This window comes from Mastomys coucha, unplaced genomic scaffold (assembly GCF_008632895.1).
Source record: "Mastomys coucha isolate ucsf_1 unplaced genomic scaffold, UCSF_Mcou_1 pScaffold20, whole genome shotgun sequence".
Lineage (NCBI taxonomy): Eukaryota > Metazoa > Chordata > Mammalia > Rodentia > Muridae > Mastomys > Mastomys coucha.
This window is the reverse complement of record NW_022196903.1, coordinates 73,601,678-73,620,514: the sequence shown is the minus strand read 5'-3', so window position 1 is coordinate 73,620,514 and position 18,837 is coordinate 73,601,678. Positions and strand designations below refer to the sequence as shown.

Below are 18,837 nucleotides of genomic sequence, written 5' to 3'. Positions count from 1 at the left end.
TGCTTGCCGTGGGGAGGTGGGGTGGGCAATGAAATGTTCAGAACAGATTTCAGGTGGAAGAAGATGGAACTCTGGTGTATTTGATTTCATCTGCTCTGATATTTTGTCTGTATTTTCTAGTTCTTCATCTCATGAATATGCAGTTAGTCATGATGCTTATCTATTCACATACGTGTATGATTTCTTTTGTTTGAATCTACAATATGAAAACCATTTTTGACAGTTGATTGGAAAAATATCATTTTGTATGATAATTAGCATATAATGTGCTAAGAGTACGAAGATCTGAGGCTGGAAAGAGGGCTCAGTAGTTTGGAGTATTTGGATCCAGTAACAATATCAAATAGCTTACCATTCCTCTATCACCATCCCCATGTGCAACTTCCCCCCTCTGCTGAAAGTAAATTAAATCTTTCATTTTAAAAACGGAAGAAAGTATCAAGATTTAATAAGTAATGGCTGGGCATGGTTCATACAGACTTGGAAGCATCTCAACACTGAGGCGGTTAAAGAAAGGGTCCACAGACTTATAAGGGTCCTGGCTTATAAGTCTTTGTCTTAAAACTAAGTTAATGTTCCCATAAGACCTAATAAATAATGCATTCAAACACTGATACAGTATTCTATTCTTATTTTGTATATGTAGTCAAAATGATAAAATGCAATGAATACACTATGATGATGTAAAGAGGTATGTGAGATGTAAGATACTGTGTGAAAGATTTGTTTGAAAAAAGTCTTTCCTTCCCCCATGTACACACACACACACACACACACACACTTCACTCAAGAGAAAACTTTGATTTATCACCTCTTGAGACCATTAAACACAGAGAAAATGACTACTATGGGCTCCTTGTTGTGTGCCCCTAGTGAGCCCTCTGTAGGAATAGTATCTGATTTTTGCTAAGGAAAATCAACAGAAGATTAATGAGTTTCCTAGAACAAAGGAGATCTAGGTTGTATTGGAAATAGCTTCCATGTTCAGCATTTGTCTGGATAAAAACATGGATATAATCTTTCTAGGAAAAAGAAAATGGTTAAGTGGGAAGTCAGCTTGAGGCCACCTCTCTGATGACAGCCAAGAAGAAGAGTCTCATTGCTTGCTTGGCTAAAATAACAAAAAGATAAAGAAAAGTCAATAAAATTTGGGTAGGCACTAGAAAAAGTACAAAGGAGAAAAGGGACTCCTTTCTCTAGGCATTGTTAAGCAGTGAAGCTGTTGATCAAAATACCAATACAAGTATGAAAAATATGAAGATAATGTCCTCGAGGCTCACAAATTACAAATCTTTATAATACTTTAAGTGATTCCAATCTCATGGCAAGGTCAGAAGCAACAGTTGAAGTGTGGAAGAAGAAACAAGATAAGCAAAGCTAGAGCCAGATTGTCTTATTCTTAGGTAGATATTTATTTGCCAATGATGCTTAGTAAAGAATAAGGTAGGAAATACTTTTATTTTATAATATGTGATCCAAGGCAGTTCTCTACCCAAGATGGCTTTGAGAAGCCAAAAGATTAGAAGCCTCTAAGATAATTTATGAGATTTGACTCATGAAGTAGTCTTATACTTTTGGTACTTATGGAACTTCATAAGGAGCCAGTAGGATTCTTTTGTTGTTACATCAAAGAACATTCAGTAACAGAAGCTTGGAATTTGAAACTTTCCTTGATAGAAATATTTACAACAAAGAAATTGCCAAAGCCTATATATAATTCAGTATCTGTTTTATTTTGTGTGTGTGTCTACACCTGAGAAAATGATAGAGAAAATATACCAATATGATTATAACCTTAAAACTATATTTAATCTGTAGCTATATAATTATAAACATTGCAAAAATTTAGCAGTATTTTAATACTTGAAAAACATATTCTGATTAAACAATGAAGTCCTTCGGTTTTAACAAAAAAGTGAAGTTACTCTATGTGACACAATCATACAGTGAGGGCTAGGAAGGAAGCTGAGTCAGCAAAGCATGAGGACCAGAATGGCATAGCCTAGTATTCCCAGAACTGGGCAGGTGGAGACGGGAGATTCCAAGTGCCTGTTTGCTATCCAATTTAGCTTAATCCAAAAGAGTGGAGTCCCAAAACCTCCCTCAGGAATACAGGGTGTGCATTTCCCCGGGAGCAACACACATGGTTGATCTGTGCTTTCTACATAAACTCATGTGCATGTAAATATGCTCGCACAAGGACATGCAAACATATACCTTAATACCTTAAGACAATAATTATGATAGTACTACTCTTGGAGAGTCAGTGTTAACTTCCTTTTGAATATAAATAGGTCTTACACATATCGATCAAAAGCACATGAACATGCTGGGTAAGTACTCTAGTACTACAAGTTTTAAGAAAAAAATGCTAATTTTGGCTTCTTTTGAGAAATGTACATCTCTTCTATCTCACAAATAGTAAAGGATCATAAGGGGTGGGGAAGACACCTGGAAAATTAATGTGTATAGTACAGACTCCATTCTAACTCTGAAACTTCTATGCTGATGTTTCCAACAATCCTATAATATCCCTCCATTGTGGTGAATATTATTCCTGTGGATGTGATAACATTTGATATGATTGTGGTACCTTTATCTATTTATTTGTACACTTATATTTTATAGCATGTCTAATTATGAACCATAAATGTGCTTTTGTAAATCCACTGGTCAAATGGTCAGGCATCAGTCAATAAGTCACTAAACCAAGTAGTGACTATAGGTAATATAGTCGACGTCGTCTTCAACCCTTCCTTCCTCACTAAGACATTATTAGGTCTCTAGTTAAAGGTCCATCTGGCTAAAAGTGTAAAAACTCGTGTAAATGATATCTCACATCAACTCGTTGAAAATAAAGCATTATTTAACTAGGCTCAATGAAGATTTCATATTCAGATAAAATAGCCCTAGTTGTTATCTAGTTCCCTAGTTTCCAATGCACACAATTAAATACCAATGCCATATTCTTAATCTAATTCATGGTAAGATTCCAGCATGGTGACTCACTGAGGACAAAGGACAGTGTCAATTGAAGGCCAGCCTGCCTCACAGTGAGATCCAAAACCAAGAATCCAAACATAACCTAAACCGACAGGAAAAAAGTTTGTCACAGCAGATAGACTCTGTACATTCACTCTCTCTGTGTCTCATCTCTCTCTCCCTGTGTGTGTGTACAAATAAAAACCTCACTTTGTGCATTGGGTCTAATTTCCACCCTGACTTACATCCACCTCTCCTTTTCTTTTTCTCATAGGAATGTATTTCACCATTCAGAGAAAAATGTTTTACTTTTAGTAAAAGTAAAAATATAAAACAACAACAACAACCTCAAAATCTTAGGCAGATTCTTCTCTCTGATTGGACAGGGCAATAACTTCCAAAAAACAGACTGAAAGTGAGGGGGAAAAAAAGAGATCCATACTAACAAAATTTTACATGTGGAATTTTAATTCAGCTATCCTAAAAATTGGTAAGAACATGCAAGGAATACTTTGGTTAGGGGGCTCTGTACAATTCAACAATGAGCAGAATGGCAAAGAGGATGAATTTCATCTTCTGTGGACTAAAGTTCAAGACATTCAATCTCTCCTGGTATTTAGATTCAGAGGATTGTTTATATTAGCATTATAAAGATAGAGTGCTATCCATGGAGGGTGGCATAAAAATGAATATTTACAATACAAATAAGTCACAGAGCAACAAAACAAAAATAACACAAGTTCAAAAACAAGCCATATAAAAGGCAAAATACTACAATTCTTCAATTTATTGCTGGCTATTTATTTATGCTTCTGTAAACCCTGGACGGTACCTCTTGATCTTTCACTACTAGTACACAAGAAGTATCCGTTTTCAGATCTTTGTTGTCATTGACAACCATATATCCATACCTCTACACAGACAGTCTCTCTCTCTCTTTCTCTCTCTGTCTCTCTGTCTCTCTGTCTCTCTGTCTCTCTGTCTCTCTGTCTCTCTGTCTCTCTCTCTCTCTCTCACACACACACACACACACATTTTAAATGTATTACTTAAAAGTAGTTTTGTATGGTCACTCTTTTTTTTTTAATTTTTATTGGTTATTTTATTTATTACATTTCCAATGTTTTCCCACTTCCTATTTTCCCCTCCGCAAACCCCCCATTCCAACCCCTCCCCACTGCTTCTATGAGGGTGTTTTTCCACCATCCCACCCACTCCTGACTCACAGTCCTAGCATTCACCTAAACTGGGGCAATCAAGCCTTAACAGGACTAAGGGCCTCCCCTCCCATTGATGCCAGATAAGGCCATCCTCTGCTACATATTCAGCTGGAGCCATGGGTCCATCCATTTGTATTCTTAGGTTAGTGGTTTAGTCCCTGGGAGCTCTGGAGAGTCTGGTTGGTTGATATTGTTAGTTTTCCTGTGGGGTTGCAAACCCCTTCAGCTCCTTCCCATAACTCTTCCATTGAGGTCCCTGTGCTCAGCCCAGTGGTTAGCTGAAAGCATCCTCATCTATATCCATAAGGCTCTGGAAGAGCCTTTCAAGAGACAGTTAGAACTGGCTCCTGTGAGCATGTACTTCTTGGCATCAGCAATAGTGTCTGTGTTTAGTGTCTGCATATGGGATGGGTTTCCAGGTGGGGCCATCTCTGGATGGTCTTTCCTTCAGTCTTTGCTCCTCTCTTTGTCTCTGTATTTACTTTAGACAGAAGCAATTCTGGGTTAAAAATTTTGAGATGGGTGGGTGGCCCCATCCCTTAACCAGGAGCTGTGCCTAACCTCTGGATATGGTCTCAACAGATTCTCTCCCCTTTGTTGGGTATTTCAGCTAACATCATTCCCATTGGTTCCTCTTCTTCATGGCCAGTTTTCTAAGTTGAAAAATGTTGGATTGGTCTGTAGCACTGCATTTACTTCCAAGTACACTTCACTGTAGTTTCAAGGTAGCTTCTTTGCTTGTGCCTAGCATGTTTTGATAATATATGTACAGTTTCTGTGTCTGGAGTCCAATTTGATTATAGATCTCCTAAGAGAAGGTTGTCTTTGATACTCTGAGCTGATCTATTTTAAGAGCAGAATCTGTATGGTATCACCATGCTTAGTATTCTTGTCTTGTTTGTAATGTCTATTCTGAGAAGCTGGGATAGAGATGTAGGCTGAGATATGTAGAGCTGATGTGTTTACAACAGTTATGGTGCTTTTGTATGCTGTAAGCAAGGAGTAGTAGGGATTCTGACTCCCTATGTCCACTTGGTGCAATGTCATAAACTTGGATCCCCTTTGCTTCTTATGTCAAGTTGCCTGGAAAGAGTTAATCAGTCTGGATTAGATAAAATTTATGGTGCGAATTCTCTCCATCTGTGAATTTAACTCAGTTTGAAGGCATCCACTCAATAAGATTAAGGTGCTGGGCTGAAATTCCATAAGATACCTGGAAAAGTAAAATGAAACATGATAAAAGCAGTCACATAAATTCAAATGAATGATAGAAATGCAGTAAAAACAACTACAACTAGGAATAATAAAATAGAAATAAGACAAAATTATAGTAAAAAGTGGAAAGCTAAAATTAGAAAGAAAATTAGCAATAAGAGGAAGAAAAATGAGTTAACAAAACTATTTTTAGAAGGAAAACAAAGAGGAGGGAAAATGTCTGACTAAAGGCTAAAATATATAAAATAAAAATAGTAAGAGTATGGTTAGAAAGAAGAGAAAAAGTCCATTTTTAAAACCTCTGCCAAGAAATGATAACTGGATTGGAGTTACTTTTATCTTGCCTTCTACCACTGGAATCCCCAGGTATGGTGTGGGTACTGGGTCCCTGCTGTGTTTGTTTTTTATTCTCAGTTTCTACCAAATGCCGGAATATGTAGGCTGAGCTCTGGCTTGCACTTCCCACAAAGTCAGTTAGTGTGACAGTTTCTGCAGTATGTTATAATTATGTTTGCACACCAGGATGTACAACATGCTCTAATAAACTTTAGTGGTATTGGTAAGTACACAATTCTCGCTCCTATATTTTCTATCTGTGTACTGAGAAATTTGGCAAAAGTTGGTGAGGAGGAAGAAACCCACTGATCTGAAGAAGTATAAGAGTAATCAGGCAGACAATTCCTCCAGCGATCCTCAGTCCCTGCAGGATATAGTAAATGCCCTGTTCATGTTGCATTTCCAAAGGCGTTAGAGAGTATAACCTCTGAGAGACTACTGAATGTTATGCTGGAAAGGATACGGCAATTCTAACTATGTGATCCCATGGCCTTGGTTCATATCCTTTCAAACTTTTATCCCTTGTGCCAAATTCCATGTACTAGGTCTTAGTAGCCCCAGACAATGGGATTACTTATGACCATAACATCCATAGCCCATATTTCCTGGTGCTTAGGCATCTAATGAGGGCAGTGAGAAACTTTTACCTTGATAGCACCCTGTCTCACTGTCATTTCTCACCAAGTGAGTGCAACAAGATAAATACAAGCACCTCAAATTAAAAAACAAACAAACAACAAAACAAAACAAAGAAAATAACTCATATTTTCTGATTCCAAGAGTAACCATATGATTACAAAATGACGGTTAATTTTGATTGTCAACGCAGCACAACTAAGATTCACTTGGAAATAATGTTTTATTTTTTCCCCTAAGGGATTATTTATATTGTGTTGACTTGTGAGCTTGTCTGTGAGAGATTGTTTTAATTCACTTAATTGATGTGAAAAGAATCAGCACACTATCGTGGGCACCATCCCCTAAGCAGGGGAATCTGAGTCAATTAAGATGGGTAGAGTAGAACTGAGCATAAGAAAACTGAGGGAGGGTCCTGAGTGGACCTTGGGTGCAAGCTCTGCAGCCAGTCCCACAACACCCAGAGGAAGCTCCACTCCCAGGAGCTCTGACACTCTCAGGATCAGAGGTGAGGAGGACCCAACATCTGTCCCAACACCTGGAGTAATGGGAACCTGCAGGACTAGGCACACAGGAACTCCAACAGCAGAGTGGCTTGGGTTCCTTCCTTTCTCTCTGGGCTGGTGTCCTGAGTGGACCTTGGGTGCAAGCTCTGCAGCCAGTCCCACAACACCCAGAGGAAGCTGCTGCACTCCCAGGTGCTCTAACAAGCCTAGGGTTGTAGGATCCCAGAATCACAGGGTCTCAGAGACTGCCTGACTCTAAGGAGTTCTGATACAACCAGGATCACAGGAAGGACTGACTCCTGTCAGATTTAGCAAGGGAAGGTAGCACTAGAGATAACCAGATGGTTGGGGGCAAGCATAAGAAAATAAGCAACACAAACCAAGGTTACTTGGCATCATCAGAACCCAATTCTCCCACCATAGCAAGTCCTGGACACACCATCACACCGGAAACGCAAGATTCAGATCTAAAATCACTTATCATGATAATGATACCGGACCTTAAGAAAGACATAAATAGCACCCTCAAAGAAATACAGAATACAGATAAAGAGCTAGAAGCTCTTAAAGAGGAAATACAAAAATCCCTTAAAGAACTACAGGAAAACACAAGCAAACAGGTGAAGGAAATGAGAAAAAACATCCAGAATCTAAAAATGGAAATAGAAACAATAAAGAAATCAGAGAGACAACCCTAGAGATACAAAACCTAGGAAAGAAGTCAGGAGTCATAGATGCAAGCATCACCAACTAAATACAAGAGATAGAAGAGAGAATCTCAGGGGCAGAAGACACCATAGAAAACATTGACAACAGTCAAAGAAAATGCGAAAAGAAAAAAGTTCCTAACCCAAAACATCCAGGAAATCCAGGAAGACCAAACCTAAGGATAATAGGTATAGAAGAGAGTGAAGACTCCCAATGTAATGGACCAGTAAATATCTTCAACAAAATTATAGAAGAAAACTTCCCTAACCTAAGGAAAGAGATGCCTATGAACATACAAGAAGCCTACAGAACTCCAAATAGACTGGACCAGAAAAGAAATTCCTCCCATCACATAATAATAAAAATACCAAATGCACTAAACAAAGAAAGAATTTTAAAAGCAGTAAGGGAAAAAAAGGCAAGTAAAATATAAAGGCAGGCCTATCAGAATTACTCCAGACTTCTCACCAGAGACTATGAAAGCTAGAAGATCCTGGGAAGATGCCATGCAGACAAGAACACAAATGCCAGCCCAGGCTACTATACCCATCAAAACTCTCAATTTCCATAGATGGAGAAAACAAGATATTCCATGACAAAACAAAATTTACACAATATCTTTCCACAAATCCAGCCCTACAAAGGTTAATAGATGAAAAACATCAACATAAAGGAGAAAAACTACTACACCCTAGAAGAAGCAAGAAAGTAATCTTTCAACAAATCCACACAAATCTAATTCCACCCCTTACAACAAAAACAACAGGAAGTGACAATTACCTTTTCTTAATATCTTAATATGAAAATTAATATTATCAACATATCCAAGTGATTAAAATCCAAAAATATGAGGAATTAGAAATTTGTTGATTGTCATTCAATGGTCTCTCTGATTTGGTAATTGAAGAAATAGGTCCAATATTGTACAATCTCTTGTACTTTCGGCTTGTTTGTGACAGTGTCTTGCTGTGTACAACATAAGGGTCTTGAAATCTTGCTTCTTCTATCTCAGCCTCTCTATTAGTAGTATTGTTTATTTCATGTTTTTACATTATACTATGGTTTTCAGAACAGCTTATATATTTCAAAAGTATTCATATACCCAAGGGAGACATAGACAATTAACTTGGGAGGTGGCTTGTAGGAAAGAGAACAACAAAGAGTGAGACTGAATGCTTTGCTTGACATTTGTAGCTCTTGTATCAAGTTTGAAGAAGAGAACTTTACAAGTTACTCTTTCTCTGAGATGAATGTTTTTCCAAATTTATTGAAACAGTTGGTGAATGACTTTATGGATAGACTATCTTAATACACACGCCATTTCTTAAATGAATGTAACCTGTTCTCTGTAGCCTGAGAATAAAGTCACTCATTCAAGTCAAATAGTTTTGACCATAGCAGGAAGTCTGTATCCAAAAATCATGCCTACAATTCATTCCTTGGTGGAGCAGAACTGTCAACTCTCAGCTTAGCTACAATGGAGGTAAAATCCTTTGGTGATGTGAGGGTTATTGAAGTACAGCCTTATTAAAATGAAATCCAATGTCTAAAAATTGTTCTTATTTTAGGCTTGTACCACAGAAAGAGCCAAGATTTTAAACTCTACTAAATACAAAACAAACAAACAAAAATACTTTATATTTTATATATACTTTATACTTTATATTTATGTTCATTTCCTTAAATGAACATAAATATTATTATGATGTATTATTTTGAAATATACAGTTAATATGTTTGGAGTTATTTGAAATTTATATTGAGAAAAACATGTATTTTCAGTATTGCTGTAGACAAGCATCTACATAATACTGTTAAACTGATTGTTGTTTTATATCAAACAATTTTTATAATACTCATTTTTATTGTTATAATATTTTATACATTTTAAGGAATATGACAAAAAAGATATTGTAGGTATTGCAGAGGGGGTCTCTGGTAGGAGCTGGGGTACAAAAGGGAAACAAGAATGTGATTTAATTCTATTTACTTAAAATATGTTTTTAAATGTTAACAAATTCAGACAAATTGAAATCATGTAACTTTTCTCATCATAATGCAATAAAAGTTAAAAAAAGAAAAGGAAACTGAGGGAGTAAGCATGAATGGTTTGTTTCTCACTACTCTGGAATAAGGGTATGTTGTGAACTGTTTGAGATTCCTGCCTTTATGTCCCTCAATGTCGGACTTCAACCAGAAACTGTAGGCAGAATAAAGCCTTTCTGCCCTAATGTACTGTTTTATCAGAGTATTTTATCACAATAACAGATGTTAAAGTAAGACCTGTAGCATCACTAAGCACCTGGCTGGGGATCTTTTCACTGTCAGGTTATAAATTGTGAGTAAGCATTATGAAGCTCTCTGAATGCCTAGTAGCTTTTCTATCCCTTAGCATTTGCCAACCCTAACCAGATGCAACAGTCAGATCTGAGCTATAGCAGGTGTAGAGCTAAACTTCTCTTATAAACCTTGGTAACTAGTACCCTTATCCCTAAGTATATTACATGCAAGAACAATTATGTCTAATGATGTTGGGAGTTCTTGTGTAGGGTTAGGAAGTTTGGATTCCTCAATATTTGGAAGTGGCTGGCTTTGTAGCTTCTGGGTAGTTCTAGATATCAGGTTGTTCTAGATTCGTCTGCTGTTGGCCTCAGCTCCCGATACTAAGATGTCTGCTGTGGTTTCATTCTGAAATGCCTGCCATTGGCCTTTGTGCCCAAAAACTTAGTCTACTGTAGGTGATACTCTTTGGGAAAGTGGTGGAACCTTTAGGAGGTAGAGACTTGTTGGAAGAAGTTTTTTTTTTTTTTTTTTTTTTTTTTTTGATTTTCCGAGACAGGGTTTCTCCGTATAGCCCTGGCTGTCCTGTAACTCACTCTGTAGACCAGGCTGGCCTTGAACTCAGAAATCCGCCTGCCTCTGCCTCCCAAGTGCTGGGATTAAAGCCATGCACCACCACCGCCAGGCTGGAAGAAGTTCTTAAAATTTCATACTGTGACCCTCACTTCCTATTCTTTCTCTTGAGTTTGATGCAATGTGTCCCGAGGGCCTACTGTTCCCATCTCTTTGCCTTTCTTACCATGTAGAATACGTACTCTCCAACTAAACCAAAAGAAACTCTTTCTTAATTACATTCTTGTCAGGTTGTTTATGGCAGCAAGAAAAGTAATGAAGACAGTATCTTAGATCTTTATGTCTAGAGGTTTAAGTTTAAAATCTACTGAACCTTTCCAGTGACTTGAGCATGGGATTTCCATTATCTGGCTCTTCACAGCTTTCTATCCTTCACTTGATGTGCTGGCTGACTTTAGTTCAACTTGACACAAAGGTAGAGTCATTTGGGAAGACAGAAACTCAGTTGAGGATGCTTCTCTCAGATTGGCCTGTGAACAAATCTGTGGTGTATTTTCTTACTGGTTTATGTATGGGGACCTAGATAGACTCTAGGCCCTAGAACACTGGGAACAATGTCATCTCGATGAAAGTGGTCTTGGAGTGTATCAGAAAGTAGGAAGGAAGAACAAGTCAAGGGAAACAAGCCAGTAAGTACCAGTCCTCCTGCTGTAAGATGAAATAAACCCTTTGTTTCCCAACTTTCCATATTGGCCATAGTGTTGTAACACAGTAGTAGAAACCCTAACTAAGACAGTTCCTTAGCTCTCTACTTTTGTCTCCCTTTCCTTCTTCCATATCTCTCTCATTTCTGCCCTGTCTACTTTCTTGAAATGTTCAGTTGATTCTTGTTGCTATTGGCACTGTCAAAATTGTAGCAATTTAGGAGAAGCACATCACCACCTTTTGCTGTTGCTACTGATGTTGCCAATCTCTTCTGACACTGTATCTTACTCATCTGTCAATGCACCTGATCACTCTTCAGCCTGATGTTCCCTGATGGTATTACTGCTGCTCCACTGACTGTATCTGTGATGTCCTTATTCAGCCAACATCATTAAATGCTGGCAGAAAAGCCACACTCAAGAAAAACCTGTTGACTGTGATGTGGAAGTGTAAACCAATAAACCCTTTCCTCCCCAACGTGTTTTTGGTCAAAGCCTTTCACCACAGCAACAGTAACCCTAACTAAGACATTGTGTTTGAAATTATCTCAAATATTTTTTGTTCCTTTTACTGAAAATTGATGAGTTTTGTACATAAAATATCCAGACATGGTTCCACATCCATTCTACTATTTCAAGTTTCTCCACTCCCATCTTCTCTCCCATCAGGATCCACTCCCTTTCTGTCTGTCAGAAATCAGGCTTTGGAGGGATAATAATATAATGTCACAAAAACTAACACAACAGAGTTGCACAAGACAAGCAAACAGAAGGAAAATTGCCTAAGAGAAGGCACAGGAAAAAGACCCACTTGCTTTGCCACTTAGGAATCCCTGATGTTTTACTGAAAGCTAAAGCTTAGAGAACCTGGTGAAGACATGTGAAGGCTCTGTGCACACTGCCTCAGTCTCTGTGAGTCCATATGAATTTTTGTAATGTTATTAATCATGATTTAAATATGTATTGCCAACCTTATTGGCATACTGTGGAAATGTAAATTAGGGTAATTATTTTCTTACTTGAAAAACAAAATATTATAAGACTCACAGAAAACTTTTTCGATGATAAGCTTGTGTTGTCATCCTAGGATGTTTTAGCATGTAATGTGCTTCATTGAAATATGTATGTTATGATATTGCTATAAATATAAAGGAAAAGATTATAAAGGTAAAGTTGGAAATTAAGTAAGAATGGTCAACTGAAATATTTCAGATCAATTGCTAAAATAAGTACTCATGATAAAATAAAAAATAATATATATATAAAATTATTTAAAAACTAAAAACTGGAAGTAAAATGGCACTCACCTTAATGGCTGCATTCATGTAAAAATTTGTACTCACACAATAGAAAAAGGGATAGAAGGATTGTAAGGGTCAGAGGTGATGGATTAACTCAAAGACAGTCTTTACATATACAACATCATGGGTTCACAAAAATCCACATACAGCATCATGGGTTCACATAAATCCACATACAACATCATGAGTTCACATAAATCCACATACAACATCATGGGTTCACATAAATCCACAGACCCGTGACCGTGTGCAGAAGACCTGGACAAGCTTAGGCTAGATGGAGCACCAACCTGAAAAAGGAAAGGAGGAACAAAATCCAAAAGCTAGCCAAGGACCTCTTGTCATTTGATTGCTTCTGATGTAGAGAAACCCACGTTTACTCAAAGGAATGATATTTGGTGTATTGAGCACACTTCAGACCAAGGACCATACCCAGGAGAAGACACTCAATAAAACTAGACACTATGTTTTTTTTTTTATTTTTGTTATTTCGTTTTTGTTTTGGTTTTAAGGGAGAGAGAACAAAAAGTTGGGTAGGTAGGAATTGGGGAAGGGAATGAATATGATTGAAATATATTGTATGGCATTCTTAAATAACAAATAAAATCATTACTTATTTTTTTTTTACTCACACACAAATATATTAAGTAACTTAGAGCACATTTACCTGATGAATTTGCAACTATTTGAATAATATTTTCTAAAAGATTTATTTATTTTATTTATATGAGTACATTGTAGCTGTCTTCAGACACCCTAGAAGAGGCCATTAGATCCTAGCACAGATGGTTGGGAGCCACTATGTGCATTGTTGGGAATTGATTGCAAGACTTCTGGAAGAGCAGTCAGTGCTTTTAAACACTGAGACATCTCTCCAGCCCCCATGTGAATAATTTTAAATTATAATTTTCTTTGCAAATAATGCAGAACGATAGAAGACTTTACCCAGAAGAATATAACTGTGCCTTGAATGCTAATAAATTTAATTGAGATACTATCACAAGGCCAAATCACTGATTAGGTTCTCAAATTATTCTTAAATATTTATTCTTAATTATGGGTATGAGTGTTTGTCTATGGGTGTGCATGTAAACGTGACTGAAGTTGTCCACAGAGGTCCAAAGATGGCTTTGGAGCCTGGCAGTGGTGGTGCACGCCTTTAGTCTTAGCACTTCGGAGGCAGAGGCAGGCAAATTTCTGAGTTCAATGCCAGCCTGGTCTACAAAGTGAGCTCCAAGAGAGCCGGGGCTGTACAAAGAAACCCTGTCTTGAAAAAAACAAAACAAAAACCAACCAACCAACCAAACAAACAAACAAAAAAGATGGTTTTGTATCTCCTGGAGCTAGTTATAGAGCAGCTGAGAGCAACCTAACATGGATGCTGGGAACTGAACACAGGTTCTCTGAGAAAGCAGTATGTATTCCATGTCTCCAAACCCTAGAATATTTTGAAGTAAGTTTGAAATAAAAATCGTTCCTGATTTGATGTACTAATGTAAGCTTACTATAGGTGTGTGATTCTTTAAGCTTAGTACTTTATACTCTAATCTATTTCTGTATTTCAACTAAGATTATAAAATTACTTAAAGCAATATTTTGTGGCTTGAGAGATAATCAGTGGTTAAGAGAATTTGTTGCTCTTTCAGAGGAACCTGTTTCAATTCCCAGCACCATACAGTGGCTCACATCTATCTTTAACTCCAGTTCAGTACCTTCCTCTGGCCTTTGTGGGCAACAGGCATGGTACACATACATACATGTCGGTGAAATATGTATATCTATATAATCTCTCTCTCTTTTTCTCTCTCTCTTTCCCACTCTCTTTCTCTCTACCTCCCTCTCTCTCCCCACACATGTAAAATCCTCTAGAAAGAAAATTTCTATGTTTGTATGTTAATTTAATATGAAAGGCATATACCTGGCAGTGCTTGTGTATGGGAATCAAAGTCCTTATGAATATGCTGATTTATAATGGAAAGCAAAATATAAATGTACAGTGTATCAGAAAAAGAAAGTGTTCCTTTTGCTTCCTGCTGTACAGTCCTTACAAAACTCTCAAAGTTTGGCCATTCTGAGCTATCTAACTACTACAGAATAAAGTCCCTCCACTTAATACACAACATAAAATAATTGAAATTTCATAAAATTGTTTTTAATGAATTATAAGATACTAATATCCCAACTAAGTTAGTTTTTTTATAAACTGTCATGAAAATTTTCTCTTAAAACAAAACAAAAAACTAACTAATAAAAAATATTGGGACAGTGAGCTGGCATAATGGGTAAAGGTCCTTTTCACCAAGACTGTCTTTGTGAGTTCAGTCCTCAGAAACCTCATGGTAGAAGAAGAGATCCAACTCCAACAAGTTGTCCTCTGACCTCCATACATATGCTCTGGCATGCATACCTGGGCATGTGTGTGTGTGTGTGTGTGTGTGTGTGTGTGTGTGTGTGTGTGTGTGTGAAAAATGCATAAAGCAAATGAACAAATCTCTCTAAAAAAATTAAAGGTAAAAAACATTAAACCCAGCCTAACTTCAAACTCTCTGTGTATGCAACTATAGAACACAGTAATGAAAAATGACAATCTAAATTTGCCTTTAAAGGTTTTTTTGGCTATTTTTAATTGTATGTAATGAATTTAATTATGTGTATATGTATGTTCACATGAATGCTGGTGTTTTTGGGGGCCAAATGCATCATTTTGCTGGTACTAGATTATGGCTAGTTGTGAGCATCATAGTATGGGAGTTGGGAACTGAACTCAGAGTCTCTGCACGAGTACTGTGCACTCCTAACCACTCAGCCATCTCTTCAGCAACTCAGATTTTTATTTTAAAACTGTATTTTGTCACAACTTTGGATATGTTTCATTTTTAACCATGGAAGGACATGGACACTGATGCTATCAAATCCCCATCGGACCCTGAAACCCTGTCAGATGAAGTGAGCATCATTGTGTTAAAAAATGAAAATATTAAAGACACAAAAAGGATAGATTTCAACAGCAAAGCAGACAGATTATTAAATTTTACAAAAGCACAAACAGGAAATCTTCAACTTGGAGACTGATCATAGCAATTTCTGTCCCTTTTGGCTTTATGGATTAAGACATTATTAAAACAGAAATGAGGATTCTTTAGATATGATCCTGAAATATGTCTCACCAAACAAATCTGAACTAGAAATAATTATTTTTCATATATATGTGTTAGCATGCATATACAAGCACATATATGTTGTAAACATTTTTCATCCCCCCTCTTTTTGTCTCTCTCTGTCTGTCTCTATCTGTCTCTGTCTCTGTCTGTCTCTGTCTCTGTCTCTGTGTCTCTGTCTCTGTGTCTGTCTGTCTGTCTGTCTGTCTGTCTGTCTCTCTCTCTCTCTCTCTCTCTTTCTCTCTCTCTCTCCTGTGTGGTATGTGTGCATGTGTGAGAGAGAGAAAGAGAAAGAGAGAGAGAGAGAAAGAGAGAGAGAGTGTGTGAGAGAGAATGTATCAAGTGTGTGTAATTTTCTGTGGAAGCCAGAAGAGCAGAAGAGGTTGTCAGCTCCCCTCAGCTTGAGATAGAGTTGGTTGTGAAATGCCCAGTGTGTGTCTTAAGAACTGAACTTCAGTTCTGTGAAATAGTAAGTGCTTTTAACTGCTGATTTAGCACCTTTGGCACCTAAACTACTTACTTGCAGTGCACAGTTTTCACATCTAACTTATCTGCAACTAACCATTGTTATGATAGAAAAATGCTAATGAAACGATGTCTGTAGAAATTTCCAGAGGAAAATTCTAAGGCTGTGGTGTGGTTTGCATGAACTTCTGAGTTCATATGTTACAGGGATACCTATTTGGTTTTTTTGTTTGTTTGTTTGTTTGTATTTTGTTTTGTTTTGTTTTGTTTTTTTAGTTATTTCACAGCTCAGGGTTTCCATTTTCCAGAGAGATATAGAACCGAGATGCAGTTAGAGGTAATGTAGTTGGATCTAACATAATCGGAAAGAATAAATAAGTTCCAGTGCAGAATGAAACCATGCCAAACCAGAGCCATCTCTGAGCTGAGAAGAGGGACTAGCCACTGTATGCTTCCATGAAAATTCAGAGACGTTATTGAGCTCAAGCAGGGATGCTCTCCTACTCAGTGGAAGCAGATCAGAACTTTCATAGCTGGCATACGTTTAGAAGTGCATCGGGACAGCAGTAGAATCTTAAGTTCAAGGTGACTCTCGATTCAACAAGAAGTCATTGTCTCAAAATTGAGAAAAGCTTAAAAGAGGTCTGAACCCATGTGGCAAGAATCTATGTTGCTGCATGTCATAGGGGCTAAATTTGCATTCCTGCACCAATGCAAAAAAGATAAGAAAGGTCTTAAGAGCCTGGAATTCAAAGAAGGGGAGGCAGGAAGATCAGTGGGTTCAATGGCCTTTATCCTCTTAGATAAACACTGGTTCCCCATTTACTCAGAGACCCAGCTTCAAAATAATAAAGCAAATAATATATAACCTCTGTTCTGATAAAGTTCTTTTCTGGCCTCTGTACCTACCTGCACATGTGAGTTCATACATATGTATATCACAAATGCATTCACATGCATACACATGTGATTCTGCTCATCTGCATGCATACATGCACATGCACACACACACACAAAATAATAAAAATAACAATGAAAAAAGAACAAATATACAATCAGCAGAATTTCCTGTCTTGATACCTTATTTTGGCAGTGGGACCTGAATGCTTGAATCAGAGGACTGATTGTTTTAGAGATATATCCTCTACACCTAATGACAGATGCCTGGAGTCTGAAGGTGTCTTGTAGCTGTTCACAGGGGCAGTGGAATTCATTTGAATTTCAGGTAACTGAGAAGCATAAGCAAGAGCAGTCTAGGACTATACGATGATTCAGTGGCCAAGCCTGATGACCACAGTAGATTCCCAAGTCATACATGGATAAACATGAGAACTAATTTTTGCAAGTTTTCCTCTTCTGATCTCCATTTGTACACAGTAGTATGCATAGTGGGCATGGACATACACACACACACACACACACACACACACACACACACACACCAAGTTACCAATAGATGAATACATAATTAGCCAGCCCACAATCTAACTATTTGATAAGCAGTGTGTAAAATAGGAATTCATTATGATTCTAATAAGTGAAAAATTCAAAATTTATTCAGTCCTTCCTTTGTATAAGTCATTGCTCTAAATTCTGTTGCTGCTGCTGGGGTTGTTGTTGTTTTCAAGGTTATGTGGTGAGTAACATTGTTATGTTCATTTTACTAATTTTTTCTAATGGTGAAACAAACACAAGTTTGTTTTGTTTCCTTGTGTAATGTTTTCTTAGATCATGTAGTCAATATAAGCTGTGGCCAGTGTGACCAATCCAGTAAGTGTGGCAATGCAGCCCACACCTCTAGACTGTGCTACACTGAAGATGGATTAAAATTTACTTTGATTTACACTGAAGTTGGATGGACAATGACTGACCCACAGAGTTGCATTAGGCAGATAACTCACTCCTAACACTCCTAATCATGAAGATGGTAACAGTTGTAACCTGCAGCCATCACCCTTGAGACAATAGATATGTGTGACCTGAGACCAGTCTGATATCCTTCAAAGGGTCAAAGGAAAATGTTAAATTGTTTAGTATATTTCCAGTAACTGGGAAGGAAGTTTCTATTTATATAATGATTTTATTTCAAACAAGCCTTTGACCTAAAAGCAAAAATTAGAAAGCATAAAAGGAACTTCCTTTTGTTTAAAGTTTCAGCAGTTTTATCTAAAGTTATGAAATTCATAAATATAGTTCATTGCCTCCAAAATGGACCAGGAATGTCTACTCTGTCATCACACATTTACAGACTGTCTAGTATTTATCTAAATGGCATTGAAGACATAAATAAATTAGATGCATATTCATGTCAAGAAATTCTCCCTTTAGTTTAAGGAACTGATATGATCCTATGTCCAAACCATAATATTAAGGTCCTATGTTTCTTACTTCATTTTTTGGTTGTTATTCTTTAGCTGCTTCTTGGTTTCTCAGGAGAGATAGAAAGGGAGTGGACTGGAACAGGAGGAGAGGTAAGGAGTATCTCAGAAGAGCTGAAGGAGGCAAACGTATAATCAGAATATGTTGTATCAAAATAATCTACTGTTTTTTCTAAGTTTGGTTTATTTTACTGAAAGCAGTTTCCCTGATCCAATCCAAATCCACAGCCTTTCTGTTTCTCATTAGACAACAAGCAGATATCTAAATTATAGTAATAAAATAAGATAAACCAAAAACAAAAAGGCTATTTTCAATAAAAGAATAATAGAACAATAAAGATTCTAGTTGAAACTCTACAATGTGTGTTGTGGAGA

The 18,837-nt window shown here is 37.2% G+C and overlaps 1 protein-coding gene across 3 annotated transcripts in view; it reads right to left on the bottom strand.

Annotated features, from left to right (window-relative positions):
* Lrrtm4 (leucine rich repeat transmembrane neuronal 4) overlaps window positions 1-18,502 on the bottom strand; it is a 782,955-nt gene extending 764,453 nt beyond the window's left edge. For 2 of the 3 annotated variants that reach the window (XM_031382239.1, XM_031382240.1), the window contains exon 1: window positions 18,473-18,502. The gene's annotated coding sequence lies outside the window, so the exon portion shown is untranslated. The remainder of the gene's footprint in view (window positions 1-18,472) is intronic. The other variant, XM_031382237.1, reaches the window with a different exon arrangement.
* Window positions 18,503-18,837: the final 335 nt, after the last annotated feature.